General features: G+C 37.8%; 1 protein-coding gene across 3 annotated transcripts in view; it reads right to left on the bottom strand.

Annotated features, from left to right (window-relative positions):
* LOC129723352 (SOX domain-containing protein dichaete) overlaps positions 1 to 19,783 on the bottom strand; it is a 189,475-nt gene extending 169,692 nt beyond the window's left edge. Inside the window, exon 1 of one of the 3 annotated variants that reach the window (XM_055677530.1) lies at positions 18,927 to 19,783. The gene's annotated coding sequence lies outside the window, so the exon portion shown is untranslated. The remainder of the gene's footprint in view (positions 1 to 18,926) is intronic. The other 2 variants (XM_055677529.1, XM_055677531.1) reach the window with 2 other exon arrangements.
* Positions 19,784 to 20,049: the final 266 nt, after the last annotated feature.

Genomic DNA, 20,049 nt, shown 5'->3' with positions numbered 1-20,049 from the left:
CCTCTATTATGGCTCATTCAAGAGATACTTGGTCATTGTCATAAACTATGAGGCGCCGCAATGTGGGCCGGGTATCAGCTAATATTTACTTAAGTTATGATTATGATACATCAAGGTTGTATAGCAGAATAAAAAGCCTTAAAAATGAAATGAGTTCTACTGAGTTCAATAATTAGGCTCACCATTTCTAGATTATTCTGTGATTAGTAAAAATTAAGATGCTCCCTGAAAATACACGAACTTGTTCAAACTTTAAAGCCTATCCATAAACTTCGAAAACTCAAATAAATAATAAATAAATAATACCGGGATAAAGAAGGATGGGAATCAAAAAATCGAAATTCATTTCCTTTTATAGCTCTGGTATCCGCCATTAAAGGAAATGAAGTTCCCTTTTTCGATGCTGTACGACATTGAAATTGGCGTAACTCTGGGCAATGATCTGAATCAATATCAGTTGAAAATACAAAAAACGACGCATTTACGAATAATTTAATACGAGTCAAAATGCATTCGAACCGAGCAAGACGCAATGCTTTTTTATACAAACTCCTTATATTATTATATTTTGATAAGTGATAAAACAACGCTGGTCAGTTACATTTTTTTTAAAGATACAAAGAGTTAAAGGTATTCTACTCCGAAAACTGCACTACTACGTATGGCGTTACCCATGAAAATTTTCTGCTCCAGTTCCATTTTATTGTATGTTTCTTTCAACATCGAAATGTTTCGTTTCATTCTCACCTCCTTAATGTTGATGTATTTTGTATACCTCTCTTTCAATGATAAAACAACATTATCTGAGACGCGAAGCGTTTGTTTAAAATTGATGGCTTTATTTTAGAGCTCATTACCTGTGAATTGGGCGGCATGCTCAAACCTTACAAATGTGTACTTGAACGTACCCCACTGAAGATCATAGTCCGTACCTTGCCAGAGTGGAGAGCGCCAATCACTTGAGGCAGCATTCCGTACCATCAACCAGGGCACTGATTGATTGATACATCGGATAGCAAAACCCTCCGGTGCGCTAGGACAAACAATCTTGAGCGGCCAAATTAAGACAGACAACTTTATCGGCACCATGCGCCTCCACCAAGTGGCGCGCAGTACGCCCTCGGTGGGCGCACTTCTCCCATTGTCAGCGCTTATTTATTTTTCTTCCATCAGCCTCATCAACGGGCGTTCAGTTGACGGAGCAACACTAGCCATGATGTGTGTGTTCGTGTGAGTGTGTGTGTACAGAGACAAAACCAAGCTTTCTTCGGCTCAACTCAAGCCGTGTCGCTCCGTGACCAGCGAACCAGCGAAGCACCACCAATCTAAACAGAGATATCATCCTTCAACAAATGTTACGATTATGATTGATAAGAATAACAAAACCGTAACAAGGAGATTGGAGTGCTCTTGACCACATTATGCCTGGCTTACCTATGGCGCAGAAGAAGAGGAAAGGAAACTATTTCAAGTGTGACTATCTACTGCGGACCTCGGGTGTTATGGCATAGGGTCGGCTCGCCTTCAGTCCGCTGGTAATTAGAATATATCGCAATCGTTTACCCAAACCCTGAGCCTGGGGGTACCTGGGAGATGGCATCGCCTCGGAATAATCGCCCATTGTTCGGCCGTATGTTGCCGAGAAGTGCCCTCCTGGCTTTGATGTATTGCTGGTTGAGGACGTTGTTTGAAGTGAGCCAAAAGGAGGAGTTTGGCTTCAAGATGCTGCCCAAGTGTCATTGAGTGCGTGGTGGATGCGAAATGGCCTTTTGAAGGCGTACGTACGTACGTACGTATGGTTTCATCGACTTATTATTTCGAGCAGTGTTTCAAGTGGGGGTCCCGAAGATCACCCGCGGCACGAACCAACGGCTGCCATTGGAGCGAAGCGACTTTTCGACCGTACGGTTTGCCTACTAATTGAATAATTGTGTTAATTAAGACGAGAAACTTTCCCTTTCAGGCTTTTTTTGCGCTGTCCGTCGGTCGCCGATTGATGGTCTGACCTTTCGCAGCATTTAGCAACAAGCGTACTCTGAAAACTTCACTCTCTATTTGCGTTACCTCTGTTGTCTTGGTTTAAGAAAGTTTACGAAAGAAAATAACTTTAGAGAAGCTCGACAGTCCCAATGCAATGGTGCGGTTTTCAGAGTAAGAGTTTGTGACTGAATCAAAAAGTTTAATAATTGTGGAAAATGGATAACTAATGTACGTTACAGGGTGACTGTGGGAGTATTTAAACACATACTTCTCCTATTTACAATTCACCTCATTTTACCGCATTGTCAGCTATACCCAAAACTCTTTCAGCTAGCAATTTTTCGCAAGTCAATTGAAAAAAAAGCCCAGGGGGCTACCGTGCATCAACCAAAATAATGGCAATTTATCAAGCCTCAGTGAAATCACTAAATTTATGCCGAGATTCGTTCGATCGCTCGCTCATCGCCCGTCACCACACGTGCAATTATTGAGGCCTCTCGATAATTATGTGAAGCCTACTTAATGAGCATCACGACAGCACAGTTCGGTTCTTGCTCAATTGAAAAATCATCCGGCAGTCAAACAACTAACCGCCCGCCAGCGCCAGTTAGTCCGTCAATAACCCGAACGAATAATTAAGGTCGTTGGGGGGATTGGGAGCGAAAGAGAGAGGTGTCACAGCAAAAAAGGAGGAAGAAAAAATTAATTAAATTTGTCATAATTAATTTTTAAACAATTTTTCAAAATAACGCTCCCGTAATTATTGCCCACTTTCGTGATTGCCGTTGATGGCTGTCTGCCATATGCATGTGTACGCGTATGTATTTATAAAGGCATGTGTTCGTTCACCTGACAAATCGGAGTGGGTCGTAATGAGGTCGATTATCACCTTACTGCACACAACGCTCCGGCGACTTCGACTACAATGTCTGAAGGTGTTCAGACCGTAGGACCCGCGGGCGATTGGGGGGCCGATAATGATGATGATTGAAAAATCAGAACTGATGAGTTGCGACGAGGATGACGACGATGATGACAGCGACGATGGATGGGGGATCGTATAAAGTGGGAAAAAGAAAGCACGATTCGAGGCGAGGTGGTTTTAATGATAGGTTAATTGTACGATGTGCATGTGCTAGCGGAAGACCGCCTGTCAGCGCATAAAGTGAGGCGGGAGGACAGCATGGTAGGCTCTTGTCCTCCGGTCATGCAGTTAAAATAAACTCAGGCATTTTCTGGTATTGGAATCAAGGCTGACAAGTTGTATTAATAAGATGAATAAAAAAAAGACAAATGGCTATTAACACTCTAGCGTCCGAAGCTGATTTTTGTTGGCTTCAGACAAATCCCTTTGTTTTATGATAAACATGGTATTCTTGCTGACAAACACTTATATCTTCTCGTTTCAGTCTCAAATATCTATTTAATTACCAATTTTCACTAGTTTCATCATCGGAAACCATAGCTCAAGAGATTTTTCACCTTAGAACACATATTTGTAAATCCACAAAACATATACATACTGTTGTGTTGAATTATACATATGAATAATTCTATCATTCATAAGCAATTTTATCAGAGCCCTTTTAGTCGATGTCGACCTCCAGAACTTGACACCATACCAGGCGTCTCTCGTTTGAATAAAAAAAAACAACATAACTCTGTTCTGCCGTAAAAATAACACAACCAAACTCATTCTAAATGTGGCAACAACCACTTCAGATATCAAGACTTGATGGTCCTCATTATGGGTTCATTTTCGAACAATCCTGGAATTGGCGGTGGCACAAAACACAAGCCAAGCAACTTCTGCTTTGTGGGCCTGAAACCGAAAAAAAAACGGAATGAGCAGCAATAGTACGAGTGGAATTTGCCAGGAACGGCGGCCGGTCTGCAGACGGACGCGTGTGCTCGTGCCCATTGAAATAATTATCCCGTGAGTTACACTGTACGAGGCGACACTGGTTAAAAAAAAAGTCCCGGTACTTATGGCGATAGGCATTAAGTACTTGCTGTTGTTGTGCGCAGGAAAACTCGTTGATTTGCTGCTGCTGATAACAAGTTTTTCTTTCTCATTATTATTTCATTTCGACGGTCGACTGCTGCCTTCCAACCCCCACGCAGCCGTTTTTTTTACTTTCGTGGTCACATGAATTTTGGAGAGTGACCTTTTGCGGTACTGTGCAAACGAAACCTTTGAGGACACAATCGTTGAGCTGGAAATCACGACATGAAAGTTGCTCTTGTATTATTCAGTAAACTTTTTTGAACTGGGGATCGATTTTCGGTACCGTTTGTAGATTCAGACTATAACTAGAAGGTCATCTAGTATGAAACTCAAAATGTACAAAGAATATGTATTGCAGTCTCATTCTACATATACTGGGGTCTTTTTTTTTACACAGGTTAATTATTTTTTCATGCGCGGTATTTTTTACGAGATTTGTCACAATAAAGCGATTTTTTTAAAGTATTTTTTTTCAAAAAACGTGGATTATTTTAACGCGTCTTGGAAGATTTTTTACGCGATATCGAATAAGATTAGTATGAGTTAATCTAAGAAAAAGTAAATGAAGTGAAAAAAAGTTGAAAAATGATCGTATGGTTCATGAAAATTAGATTTTTTCATATTGATATAAATTATGTATATTTTTTAAATATCCAAAATTTCTGTTATTAATTTGACAGGTGTATACTAGTTAAAAACGATTTGTTTTTTCTTATTCCGACAGTTTCGGTGACTTTATTCCACCTTTTTCAAGGAAAAAAATGAATTTGAAATAAAGTCACCGAAACTGTTGGAATAAGAAAAAAACAAATCATTTTTGCTAGTATACACGGACTGATTAAGCCGATAAACCCGTTAAATTAACCGTTTCAGTCGTTATAAAAAAACAAAGTTATTAATTTGATTAGGAATGAATGCTAAAGCTTAAAAATACAGCAAAATTATTATAAAAAAGCAATTGCCCTGATTTTCAACAAATTTTTATTCCGGATTCACTATAAACGAATTTTGTGTGTTGTCTATTATTTTTATATATATTTAACATACGCATCAGGCTGTCCCAAAAAAACCGATGTTGAAAATGTCAAGGTGCTCATTCCCAAAATGAAAGATAATGTTATTTATAGCATTTTGTAGAACATTTCTAATCTCTAAAAAATTGCTTTCAGGTTGCCCGAACGTAATTTATGAAAAAAAGTCATTTAAGCTACAAAACCACTATTTTGCACACATTATTTCAATCATTCTTATTTTTCGGAGGTCTGGTTAACTTTCCTTGTCATTTCCTATTCTGCTGCGCCCCGCTCTCTTCCCAAGTAACTGACGAAACCTTGACATAAGAAGTACTATTCGAATATTTCTCCATCATTTTCATTCCGAGACCGCACTGGTGACATTCGGACGCCAGATATTTGTATTACAGTTTTACAGCGATAGCAGTTTCGTTAAGTGAATAAACGAATATATTGAAAATTTGTACGAACATCTCAATCCTCGCAATGTCTCGTTATATGAATATGATGTATAAGCGCAATTATGCAGCAGACGGTTTTTCCGAAGCATTGGGATATATAAAAATACCGTAGTCCTACGTCATGCGGGTGTGCCTTGTAGACACCCTCGTACTATTTCGCCTTCATTTATTTATCACGTGACTTTCCATTATTATTTAAACGTTTTAACTCCAGTTTTACTGCCGCTATTTGCATAACAGTCCTATGCTCAAGTCCTGTGTTTTTTTGTTTTTTTTTTTTTTTGCGAAAATGGGTCCATTTTGGCGTGCTCTTCAAGAATGGCCATTGAAATGGAGGTTGTGGGAATCAAACCTGACTTTTCGAATGGCTATTCTTGAGAAGCATGCCAGGATGGACCCATTCCCGCAAAACAATGAGAAAACACTGAAATTTCACATAGGGCTGTTATGCGAATAGCGGCAGTTTAGTTAGCACTTAGAATTTTGCGACAGTTTAACTTTTCAACTTTTTCAATGTCAGTTTTATACTTTTTAACTATACTTTTCAGTTTTAAACTTTTTATTTGCTAAAATAGATTCACACGAACACTTCAATTTTCAGAAAAAAAAACACCTTGATAACATTTGCTGGATTTATTTTTCATCCTAAATAACAAATTTTTGGTAGCCAACAGTGAAACCTAACATTCAAAACATAACATGAAATAAATATGTTTCAAATATATGAAAAAAAAGTAGGAGGTTGTATCCAAGACACGACCACAAAAAGGACGTAGAACTACGTACACTATTATAAAACGCATTGAGTGTTTCATTACCCTAGTACACAACTGGTTTTATCAAAGTTTTGTAGCCCTTTTTGGGCTGTATTGAGCGCTATTAAATTTTGATAAAACCAATATTTTTACTTGGGTAATGAGTTATAATGTCTACTAATGAAGGGTTGTGAATTTCGTGAACCGGATTCAGCAGTTAGCAGAACGTGCCGAGTTAAAAACCATACACAGCACACACACACACACAAATCATACCATATCATAGACACACGCACATCATACCATATCATACAGACACATACACTGCCGTTCCAATCATAGTAGTCCCATATTCTACACAAACCTTATGCACGCGGGGACAACTATGCTTGGAAAAGCAGTACACATCATACCATATCATACAGACACAGACACACACACACATCATATCATATACACACACACATCATATCATATACACACACACATCATACCATATAATCACACCATACACTCATCATACCAAATCATACACACATACACACATCATACCATATCATACACACATCACACCATATCATACACACATCATACAAATTTCGTCCCAGTTTTTCAGTTTGCATCCCTGTGTGGTATGCTAAAGTAAAACGTAGTTCTACGTCAAAAATCAATTTTTGTTGCACTGTGTAATTTTATAAAAATCGGTCCAGCCATCTCTGAGAAAATGGAGTGAGATTGTAAAGTTGCACACCCACACATACAGAAAATGCTCAGCTCGTCGAACTGAGTCGAGTGATATTTATTTGTTTATTTAATAATTTACATCATCTGACAGTTGTCTAAATGAATTGATGAATATATGCCTTTCATACCTTCGGTTTTGCCAGTGATTGCTATACCTTTCTAGGAGAAAGGCAAAAGCAGTGTGCACTGCGATGTATTCTCACTAGAGTAATTCATCTGGGATTGGGCGATCTTCGGGAAAAAATCGATTTATAAGATCGAATAACTTGAGCGGTCCGAGCATCGATTTATTAGAAAAGAAAAAGCCGCGGGATCGATCTCTGTAAGACCGATCTTTCGAAGAACTTTTTTGCGGCGCTGTGAAATTCATACGAAATAATTTCAACTGAAGTTTACAATGCTATAACACCTTCGGTGGATACAATGCGCAAGAGGTAGAATAAATTGTTGTATCATGTTCGAAAGATTGTTAAAAGAATATACCTGAAATTTAAAATCACTTGATAACTTCCGTTGAGTGTTTGTTAGTGAGTCGATACATCACACTTTTGCTTTATTGCTTGTGAAATGTGATACAATGTAGCAATGATTATAGGAGAGACCTCTATAGTGTGTAACCAGACCGAACCAAGCGCCATTTTTTTCCAAATTGAATTATTAGCACCAGTGTATTTGAGAATAAATATTCTCTTTTTTGTGAAAAACCGAAATTATTTGAACAGTTTTCGATAATGCTAAGGGGCCTGTTACCGAAGACGAGGTAACTTCCATCTAAAAAAATTGCTGCACTTTGAAAAACAATCAATATTTTCAAAAACTCGAAAAATACAAATCGAAAAATAAACGATTTTTCCAAAGCTAAAGAATCGATTCGAGAAATCGAAATTCGGCCTGGAAAAGATCGCTTCTCCGTAGATTGATCCAATATCGACCAATCCCAAATTCATCACTTTTGTTTCGTTCAGTTGTGGTGTAAGCAGCAGAAGTATTATTTTTCGGCGAGCGGAAGAAACACAGCACAAATTGAAAGAAAGAAGTGTGGTGCAAAAATTGCTACACGCATCGCTTATGCTGGGCAAGAAGTGAACGGTGAACATTCAATCTGATCTTTCCACATATTAAAGATAGTAAGAAGCCTGCACACTAAAAAATTGCCACGGTAAATCTACCTGAAAAATCACGTAAGGGACTGACACTAAGAAAATCTGCCGCTTTACGTGGCATTAGTAACTTTCACGTAAAATCAGTCAAGTTATAATGTGGACAGTTTCCGCGTGTTGGTATTTGTGTGTTTTGACTGTGTTCGTGTTAGTGCGGCTGTGATGTGACGTTTCCTCCGTCTCCGTCAAGCCTGAGATAAGATTTTCGTCTAATGTATTTTGTTTATAAAATTCGCGTATGGAATTGTCGTGGGTCGAAAATTTGGTAATTGGTTTTTTAACTTTCCTGTGATACTTGTGGCAAACCTGATACAAATATTCATAGAATAAAATATTGTAAATATTTAAATGTGATCTGGAACTGGCTAACAGACATTGTTAAAATTAGGTTGGAACAGAATATAAATTCACCAGAAGATGTCTTACACAAAACAATCAACAATAAAAATTGTAAAGCAAAAAGCGCAATATGGCTGGTAGCAGAAGCTATATATTGGGTCAGAATTCGTGAAACGGATCACTAAAAATCGCGATATCTAATTTTTTCAAATAAGTATTAAAAACTTCAAGAGTTTCACTCGAGAAGTTGATTTTCCAATTTTTGAATTTGAGTAAGTTTACAAGTTGTTATTGTCATTTGAAATTTAGGTCAAAATTGTTTTTAAATAGACATAGCTTTAAAAATATTGCATCGAATTTGATGAAATTTTCACAGCAGATACATCCTAAGTTGTAGTTTACGAAAATAATTTTTTTGGAGAAAAAAATATTTTTTCAATAGTAACTATTTAAAACAATATGTTGAAAATCTTTGTTCTGGGGCACTGAAAAATCTGAAAAAAATCACAAGTATTTTTAACGAAATTTCGAAACTGCCCTGAAAATTTGGCGGTGGTGATATTTTTTGATCAAAAGATATGGGCCTTCAAAGTTGGTGCCAAGCGCATTTTCAAGAATACCTACTAATAGCGAACTTTAAAAAGATCTTGTCGGTTGTCGTTGTTTGTCATGGTTATTCTAACGACGAAAATTTTTAACTGCGAGAACAACTGACACTGAATAAACTCGTTTTCAAAAAAGTGTCATGATCTTTTCAATAATATCATCTACCAGCAAATTTATTCAATTCAACACATTAGCAAATTTATTCAATTTAGCAAATTTATTCAATTTAACTCTTGCTGCACTGCACACTGGGTTAGGAAGAAAATCTATCAGAACGAAATTATAAGCGCTCACAGAGTTTATCTAATCGGTTTGTAATTCTCTACAAAGTTTCTTGGCATAGTCAAGGCTTCAAATTGGATGTTTGGATCAGCTATGAATTTAGCCGCGAAGGTGGATGGTGTTGCAATGCCAACTTTTTCTCTAAACACGATGAAGCTTTGTGGTTTTCGACAAAGTTATAGATCTTTAAATTACATTAAACTATACAGAATGTGGAAAATTTCTAACTCTTCAAGTTTCAGAGTTCCACGAGTTTTTTTTTTAATTTATTCGAATTTCACGTTTTCTTGTGTGAGTTTTATGACTTTACCCAAATTAATTCCTTTCAATTTTTTTCTCGATAGAAATTGAAAAATCACGTCATTTTCTTCCGGGTACAAAAGTTTTTAGGTACATTAAGTATATGAAACAAAATTTGAAAAAATACACAATTTTGTGTATCATCAACAAATTGCTCAGCTTAAAAGCATTCTCTTGAGAATAGTAATTAACTGTTTTCATGCGTGAAGAAAAAATAACCTTTAAGGGCTATTCCCACTGCTTCCGTTCCGGGACCGGGCTCGTCCGGGACTTTTCATGCATTCACACTGCGCCGTGCTTGAACCGTGCCTGCGCTGCGCTCTGGCTGAGAAATGTTGATGTGTGTATGTGAAAGAACGTCTTTCTCTTTTTCTCATACCGTAGCTCACTCCGCGCGATATATGGCACTACAACATACACGCATCCACCCGAGTGCCTTCCGTGCACTCTCCGGCCAACACAAAGTATCGTCGGCAACGATAGTTTTTCTCTCGCACTGCGGCAGCACGACGGCAACTCAACGCTGCCCCGGTCTGGGCACGGCGCGTCGGTGTGAATGTGTCCATAAGAACGCATGCAATCAATCTCAAACGAGCCCGGACGACACGCGGAACAGCCACGGCCCGGTCCCGGCCCGGTCCCGGAACGGAAGCAGTGGGAACAGCCCTTTTTCATTCATTTCGTTCCTATTGTGCCTTCTTCACCTCCGATGAGGAGATTTCTTGCCCAACAGAGGATGCCATCTGCGTGCAGTGTCTCACAATAGAAAATAATATTAATTTCATAATATAATTTTAAATTGTTATGCAACAAACTAAGGCCCCCTGGACCCACACTAAATCCGGCTATGCTTACTTTATACAATAGTTTCTGTTACTTGATCTCAAATCTTTTAAAGCACAAAATAAAATTAAAAAAAAAACATGAAATAATACGAAAGCCCTAATGTATGAATTACTGTCAAAGATTAAACTGATCTTTTCCGAATTCCAGAAGTGTCGGCCGTTCCGTATCTATGAAGTGTATAAAGTTTGGTTAAGGTTCCGTTGGATATAAACTTGGAATCGCCAATCCACTACGGGAACAATGATAATCGAATCATTGGAAATGGTTAACTCTAAATTGAGTGTTTTTGTATAATACTTTTCAAACTTTTGTACTGTTCAAGGATCTTTTTTATTATCCCCAGTTTACAGTAATATTAGAGCAGTATCAAATAAACCAAGCTTTTGTTTCTTCCTAATTTGGCTAATTGAATGGTTTGTCAAAGATTCACGTGTATTAAGTTTTCTATTGAGTCACATAATCAAATTTTGTTTGTTGTCTTGCTCCTTGCAACCAGATGTTGTTCGCGTTTTCAAACATAACTTTCCAACGACGTAAATTTCATTTCAATTCACCGTTACTCAATACTATGTGGTAATCAAAACTACACCAAATCAAACGAAAAATTTCTAAAGTGTATTAAAATAGTATTTGGATGTACAAACTTAAGAGGGGAAGAATTTTCAAGTGGAGAGCGAAAACCTTTAATTTTGAATGGCATTTTTTTAAATAAATAGAGTCATTTTTGAAATCTTCTCTTTCTCTGTTTCACTGCAAGTTTTGCAATTCTACGTTTAACGATCCAATGGTCAAATTTCAAGCGACGCTAATAGTATCTCCAACCACTTAAAATTTCACCGAAATTGCCAATTTGCTAATTGTAAATAAGCAGTCCAGTGAAAATTGCCCAACACGGATTAATTGCCTTGCTTTATTTGGGTATTTGTTCGATCGCGAGCGCTCACTTATTTGATCAAACTCTTATTTTCTGAGAGTCAAGCTTAAAGTGTCGTATAATGATAATATTTTTTTTTATTTTTCTTAAACTGAGATCAATGATAAATGTGTATAACCACGATTATTCTGCACGGGATTTGAGACCCCTTTTGTAAACCACAAACCACCACCTTTGAATTTTTGGCTGTTTTATTACGAAAGAATCAATAGCTTAGTGACAAAAAGTCCGACGTCATGATTGTACTTGATTACACTAGTCAACACAGGTGTGACCCTAAAGCTCAAACTAGAAAAAAATTAAAGATTATAAATTTTTTGTCGTTCCCCCACAGCCACTAACATTTTTTTAGAGACCTCAATTAGTTTTTTCGTAAACATAACGTTGAAGCGACGAGCCCGGCGAGCAATCACTATGGGAACTCTCACGTAAGATGACGCATTTTGTTAATCGCTAGGGGAGCTATTTTGAGCTTTAGGACAGCACTTATTTCTCGCTTTTGTCGACCAGTGTTATCGATAAAAGTTTTGTAATACGGGGCTGTTTCTGATGAAGTCAATCCTATATAGTCCCGCGATTCTTGATTCACTTTAGATGACGTAATGTGTTGACTTTGACCAGAAATTCATATTTTTCATTATAACTCTTTCCCATGATTTTCTATATTTTTATGACCTGCTAAAAAATAACGCGATTTTATTGGATTTATATTTTTGCTGTAGATCGTAAAACGCTATATTCAGAAATAACAAAGTTATTTGATAAAGTTAGAATTTTCATGCAAAAGATTTTTTTCATTGAAACAATCGAAAAGTCTTCATTAGACAAATGATTTTATATTCTTTTGAAAGTGAAATAGACGTGCTATCAGAACATTAAAAAGTTATCTGCGTATTTTTGCGTACGTCTGAGTAATTTGAAATCAAACTAACCCATGAAAAACCGTTAATGGTCGAATAACTTTTTTATTTTGAATCATAGCTAGATCAAATGTTCAGAAAAAAATGTGTATTTCTGTTTGGCATATAATTTTGTAGAAGGTATTAAATATGTAGAAAATCCAGGAAAAAAGTTATATTTAAAATTATGATTTGAGTGAACGTTGCAAATAAAACTTTTTATTTCTTTTTTAACATATCAGATAGAAATCCGACACCATCGACAAAGTTGCTAGTAAAACCGTTTGCCACAACTTTTTCGAAGACACTAGCTGTCTGTCTCACTGCCCTGAAAAAATAAATTTTCCATATCACTTCTAGGTGAATTAATCACTAAATCGTACATTCTAAAAGAAGCACAATATAATACATAGAGACTTTTTCGAATAAAGTATATCACTAAAACCTAAGTTGAAGACGCTAATAATTTTGCGCACGAAATCAGCAAATAAAACACTGTGCATTCGCAGCATATACCTATTGGTTTTTAAACTTGCTGGTTGCTCCATCACTGGTTTTAGACGAAGAGTTACCTAGACATAAATAAGAATTCAATAAAATAATTCCCGCATAATCTTTAATAAAACTATAAAAAAAAAATTTTCAGCATTTCGAAACATTATCATATTACAGCACCCAAAAATAAAATTCATTTTGACATGAAACGAGCTAGACCTGACGGTTAAGCACAGAGAACAGACATTCATGTTCATATAAAGAAATTTGAAAATCATGTGTAAAAATTTGAATTAAAATACGTTAATATACTAACGACATCTATCTTGTGGTGCCCCAGTTACACTGCATAAATATTGCCGTATCGATATTTAATCGATATCAGTGCTTGGTTTTTAAGTGACAAGAGCGCCACATAGCGGGAGCATCACCACTTACTGGTAAATGACGGTTGCATGTTTTTACACATCTTTTGAAAATAAGATGAACGTCTGTTCTCTGTGGGTTAGGTGAGAAAACCTAATTTGTAGAATGACTGTTTTGAAAAACGTGTAAAAACCTGTGAATAACCCGTAACCACTGAATGATACTGATATTTTCTGAACAGGTCGAACTTTTTTCTTTAAATATAATAATATTAGGATTTTTTCAGATTGTAACAATACTCTTGGATGACCCACAGTCTAATGATTGAAAACAAAATTTATTCTCAGTTATATGACAGGTGTGACGTAAACTAATTGAGACGCATCAAGTATGATATCAAACATAGACGAATACTATATGGGGAGAAAAAAAATTCGTGACGTTACAACGCAAACTAAACCCGGTTGCAGCTTAAGTTGTATTCAACCTAGCCGAGATCTTTGAGTGTCAAATTAAAGGTATGAACAGGCCTTCCAAGAAATTAGGAAAACATTTTATAGGAATATTCTTGTCCATGCATGTTCCTCGAATTAGGAATAAATCGCGACATTCCGTTCTCACAGACAGGTTCTGAAATAATAGCCGCGCATGTATGATTAATAAGCATTTCTCAAAGCACTTAGCAATTCTACTTATTTCAGGAGAACGATACTTTATCATTTTTCTATAGCATTCGAAGTCGAAATGCGTTTCCGATGAGAACGAAACGATGACGGCCACATGGCAAATAACCTAAAATAATAATAATAACAATAATAAATACCGAACGATTTACGATTAAATTGAGTATTGAGTAAATTGAGCGAGACGGAAGATACAAATGTATAACTAATTAATTAGAAGTGTTAGGATTGACAAGGACAGGACGAAGAATTGGACAAGAGAATTGTTTCTCTTCGACTCTTTTTGGTAGGGTAGAATTAAGTTTGGAGTTAATTGATAAAACATTCGATTTCCAAAGTAGAATCAGTGCGAATGTTTCAATTTCCTGCACTTACACCCAAGTAACACACAAAACATGTTAGAAAATAAGTAACAATTAAAGTAGTCATATAAGTGTACTATAAGCGCAATCATAGGCGTAGCCAGAGGGGGGCAGGGCCCCCCCCCCCTAAATGTTGACATTGGTGCAGAATTTTGTTTTCAATAACTTTAATAGCACAAAACGACATCTTTAGCCCATAGAAACATCTGTGTAAAGTATCAGGCAGTTCAAAAATAATTGATTGAAATATCTGCGCTATGTTGCGTGGAATTGCACAGGTTTTTCGGTTGATCCACCAAGGATATTGCAGCGGCAAAAGTACCGAGCAAATCCGCCTGCATCAACTAGCTTCGAGTATTGGAACCGAGCTGTGACAATTCCTTACCTTGATTCTCTTGTAACCTGACTGGATACACGGTTCGATGAAGATAGTGCACCTGCCTACGCGTTGTCCTTGCTGCATCCCGCTAACGTAATACGCATGTCGTTGGAAGAGTTCAAGCGCAAAACCGAAAAATTTGTAATTTTTTATGAAGTTGACAACTTTGTTGGAGAAGTGGAAGTTCTGTATTAACATTGCAGCAGCATGAGAGCAGACCGTAAGAACTTGGAAGAGTTGGATTTTATAGACCTGCTAGCTAAAGTCCGTTCTTTCTCCCCTGCGACTGAGAAAGCAGTTAAAATTGCACTTGCTCCACTATGGAAGCATGCACGATTGAACGCTCGTTCAGAACATTACGTCGGGTGAAAACCTGGCTGAGATCAACAATATTTGAGCAGCGAGAGCAGCGGTTGAGTGCTCTCTGCTTGCTGAGTGTTCATCGGCAGATGGTCAACAACAATCGTGAAGAGACACATGAACCGCTCCCGAAACGTTTGACGTTTGATGCCCGAGGATTTTATTGAGAATCTTGACTGTGTCTTCAATCTTCACGTCCTTGGGAAGCTTTGACAGGATGTAGTTGAGATAGCGGCTGTGCGAATGGGTGTCCAGCTTCCGGAGAAGTAAACGTACCTTCACCGCATCTTTCAGCTGGCCTGCATCGTTCTCGAAGAGGTCCTGGTAGCGGTTAAACAACAACGTCCGAACGTAACTCCGTTTTCTTCGTCGAAGACAAACTCAATGATATTCGAAAAGAGGGACTCCAAAATCTGCTCCGGGTTTTGATACTGACGCTGCTGCTGCAGGACCGCTATCCGTTGTAAAATTTGGGCCATCTTGTGAATCACATCTTGAATTCCCGGTTGCGGCTGATGATCAACTCTATCTTCTGCCATGCTCGTGGATTTTTGAGACCCTCGTCGCCAAAATAAGGTTTGAATGAACTTAAGAGTTTTTAGTAAAGAACATCTATTTATATTTGAGGTTGGACAAAGAATAATCAAATTTTCCACTCTGATGTGAAGGACAACTTTTCACTGGTTGCCTTGATGTAACAATCGCTATAGACTAGTATTTATTTCTATTTTTCAAAACACACTCAAGTCGCTTTTTACGCGGGGAATACGTGCCGCGTAAAAAAACGCGAATTCCGGAATCCGCGTCAAAAAACGCGTAAATTTCGGAATCCACGTAAAAAAAGCCGCGTAAAAAGTGACCTTAGTGTACCATTTTTTTACTTCTAAAATTTTGGAGAGCTTGAGCCCCTATTTGAAATTCTGGCTACGCCCATGAGCGCAATTGAAAACTTGTGTTATTATATTGTGTTTGAAGTTGTTTTTTACAAGCTCGTTTTTTCTGGTTTTGGAGATGTTTTTAATAACATGAGTTCAAGAATGACAATCACTATCACTTGGTCTTTTCATAAGACATTAAACCAACTAATAACAACACTACGTACCTGTAAAATGCTTTTCCTTAGTACAATAGTCGTAGGATGCAACACCCCACTTAAAATTACTTGATCAAATTAATATTTAAATTATATGAACGATTTCTTTATTCGAAGCGGGTCAAAACGCGCCATCAAAAGATAAACAAAACACTTGCAGTGTAACCAATATCACTTTAGTTTTTTGTTGTTGTATATCTAACAACGTTTTCTAGTTTTGTTTGATTTTATATCCAGATAACGTTGAAACTATGCGAAAACAATTTCAATATTCAAGCGAAAGAAACAGTTCTTTTTGTAAGGTTGGATATTATTTTTTGTCATCATTTTATAATCAATTAAAACTGCCACTGATAAAAGCAATTGTCGATCTAGTTGCACTGCGCAGACACAACACATTTGCGCATGCGCTGGTTAACAGTTGTCATAGCAACAGATTTGCGCATTGCCATATTAGTACTCGAGATGTATTTTGCCACTTAATTATATCAATTTGGCTTGCTTTCATGCAGTTATCGGTACTTGTTCTACTAGCCTTCATGTTTTGCGCTTTTCTGGTGATATTCATGTCATGGAATAGGTAACGTCAACTATTCTATACCAACGTGTGTTACTTGGGCAGGGACTCTTGGTGCTTATCACAAGTCCCTTGCAAAGCTAAGTCTTTGCAGTTATTTTTGAGTATGAAGAGATTGAAATGTTAGTTTGATTAAATAGAAGGAGTTACCACGAAGTAAGAAACTGTACTTTTTTCGTGGCGTCACAACGCTCAAATAAAAAAAATTGTAATATAAAAATATATTCTTGCTTATTTGAAACCATTTAAAAAATATGTAAAAAACGCTTGTTTTTTGTTAATTTTACTTGAACTTTGCAAAGAGTTTTCTACAGTTTCTTAAGTATTATAAATTTAAATTTTTCATTTTTGGAAGTTTGAATACTATAGAATCTAGGAAAAATATTTGCATTGCTGAAATATGCATTTCAATAACGATTTGTTGGTGTACCTTCGCAGAGAATGTGTCTAATGTTGAAGTCTATAAAATTGAATAAATTAAAAAAAAAATGCAGAAGGGTGGAAAAGCTGCTCTCAGGGAGGTATGTGGAAAAAGTTATCAATTTAACAAGGGCTTCTCGGTCCCTTAGACGAGTATATGGGACCCCTTTATCGATCACTTTAAAGGCATCGGCACCAGTTGGGAACCACTGATCTGGAGTTTTCGAAGGATATCGACGTAAGCCAACTTCATGTGAAGAATATTTTGCAGGTGTTGAAAAATTTAGACTGAGCTGGACTCGCTGGAATTCCGAAACATTGCAAATAATATAAGAAAAGATCATTTCTACTACCTAAAAACGCGACGCGCTAACGGACACAACACTTATTGCTCTTATAAACATGAAAGGACAACAAAAACACGGAGACCGAAACCGGTCGACTTGAAAGGTAATTTTTTGTTGTCCTTCTACGTTTGTTAGAGGAATAAGTGTTGTGTCCGTTAGCGCGTCGCGTTTTTATGTGATTAATATAGTTCTTACGTTAGCACTAAATCGAAAAATGAGTCCTACTACCTGTCGGAAATTTCACCAAACTTAGTTGTTGTAAAAAAAGCATGGAACAATTGTAACCGAAACGTTATGTTTGCAATCAAAAGCAGGCTTCTCTTAAGGGCTGTTCAACATCGAGAAATTTACCCAAATGTATAAATTATTCATTGAATGCGATAGATAATGTAAACTACGCAGAAGCTTTTTTGCGCGAACTGTAGCAATGCCTTGCATCATGTTTGTTTAATCGTCAAAAACTTATTAAATTCAATTGGAATAACTCGAATCCGATTCTAGGTACTTCTGGTGTCCCTCAAGGCTTTCATATAAGATTTATTCTTTTTATTCTATAAATTAAAGACAATTCCTTCATCCTCAAGTAACAAAAAGCTTCAATTTATGCCACCTTTTGGGAAATAAGTAAGGAAAAATGCATTATTGCGTCCCGAATTTACAATTGTTTCAACAGCATTTTCATCGAAGCTAAATGTCTTACTCTTACACTTACTCGGAATAGAAAAATATTTGCCATGAACCATTGTCGTGCAATTTGTGCAACCACTTGATATCAACTTACGTCATTCTTTGACTCAATACACAATCCCAATTCATTTCAAGAAATCTCTATATAGATTTGTTAGACAATCAGTTGATGATATAAATAAATAAATAAATAAATAAATTGAATATTTGAAAGAATTACAAGCACGCATACGGCTTCTGAACTGTAGTCCGTCGGCAAGAATTTCTCGTGATATTTTATACCTGCCATGAAACATATATCTTCGGAATATTCTTAGAGAATATTTATGTTTTCATAATTAGCTACCATTCATATACAAATGAACTTCAGCTCTGCGCTAACAAGACATTCGCAATGCACAGACGATTGAAACAACAACCTGAAGCGATTTCATTCATCGACGCACGCCTTACTTATCAACCGATTCTCAGCTATTTTGACAATCGGTTATTTCTCCCCCTCGATTTCTCTTCTATCCCACAGAAGCCTATTTTCCCTGCCAAAACTTGTGAATCCAACATTTCGCGTGGAAAGAAAGCCAAGAAAACCGTACCGGTTTTGTGCGGTTCGGGATATGCCGTCAGGTTTTTCAATAGCGGCGGCAACACGCGTTAGAAGTTTTGAGGCAACCCTCCCCGATCGGATCCCGACCACAAAAATATGCAAATTAGTTTCAGCTATAACAACGATGAAAGGCAGTCGTTCGGAGCGGGCGGCGACACACCGTGTGCCAGTCAGATATGCAAAGATGTTTGAATATAGAGAATCTTGAAAAGTTGTCTACTCTTACGTTGTCCACTCTTGGTTGAAGATGTCACTGCGCTTCCTCGATTAGTTCCGCGCTGGAGCGCGGGCGCCTGGCAGCACCTTGCAAGGCCTTAAATCGGAATCAGACTCACTTCTACACAATTCATCAATACTTTTCCTGTTGAGGCACACGGGAAAAAAGAGTCACTGCATTGCACTTTTTCTTCTCGCCGAGGGGAGTGACCACCAGTGTTCTGACCGGCACAAAAGGCCCGTTGTCACCTAGGAATCCGTTCTTCCTTTTTTGCTCCTTTACGGCTTTTGCACTGCACGCGACATCAACTCTAGGCGACGGTGGCGGCGGTCTGCTTTTTTCATATGCACTTGACACTCGCGGTAAATACAAAGGGCGTAATTTTCGAGTTTGACCTGCGGCATCAGCAAACACAAAAAAAAAAAATCAAACGCCTGTCAAGAGCACGATTCGAGGGAGCGGTTGGACAAAAAAAAAGCTGTCACAATAGAATCGGCACTTGGCGCGACATTTCACAACTTTACACCCGGCAACCAATGAATCGGAATGCTAATTAAGTGATTTATTCATTATATTCGGCCGAACAGCTGAAAATTCCCTTGTGCCACACTATATGTTTGTATAATTGATAATAAAACATCCAAACTTGCAAAAACCTTCGACGTTACTGACATTTAACGATACTTGTTTACAACAACAACAACCACTACAGTGAACCTAGGGCCCCGAATGGTTCCCCACGAAAGGGATACCGACTAGGTGGGTGAAACGGGGGGCGGGGAGGACACGACCGAGCTGCAAAACCGGAGAGAGCGCACACGGTTGTGGAACCAGTTTCGGACATTCGCACACGGCATGCTGCCGAGAGTAACTCGCGGAAGACCACGAGTGCGCTCCCGCTCACCCCGCGACGACGACGGGGTCAAGCGGCATCTTGGGCATGCGCGGCCGCCCCATCGCCCATCGGCTCGGCGGTGTTTGTTATGTCTTCACGGAGAGCATATTTTGCCCGGCTCTTAGAAGGCGTAGGCATTCGGCCAAGTGCCGAAGAAGTCACATGGTTGTTTGCCTTGTGAGGAAAAGAGACCACCGTAGGTAACGATAAACAAGTGCAACTCGGTAACGCGGCTGG

Source organism: Wyeomyia smithii, chromosome 2 (assembly GCF_029784165.1).
Source record: "Wyeomyia smithii strain HCP4-BCI-WySm-NY-G18 chromosome 2, ASM2978416v1, whole genome shotgun sequence".
Lineage (NCBI taxonomy): Eukaryota > Metazoa > Arthropoda > Insecta > Diptera > Culicidae > Wyeomyia > Wyeomyia smithii.
This window is presented reverse-complemented; position numbering and strand designations above follow the sequence as displayed.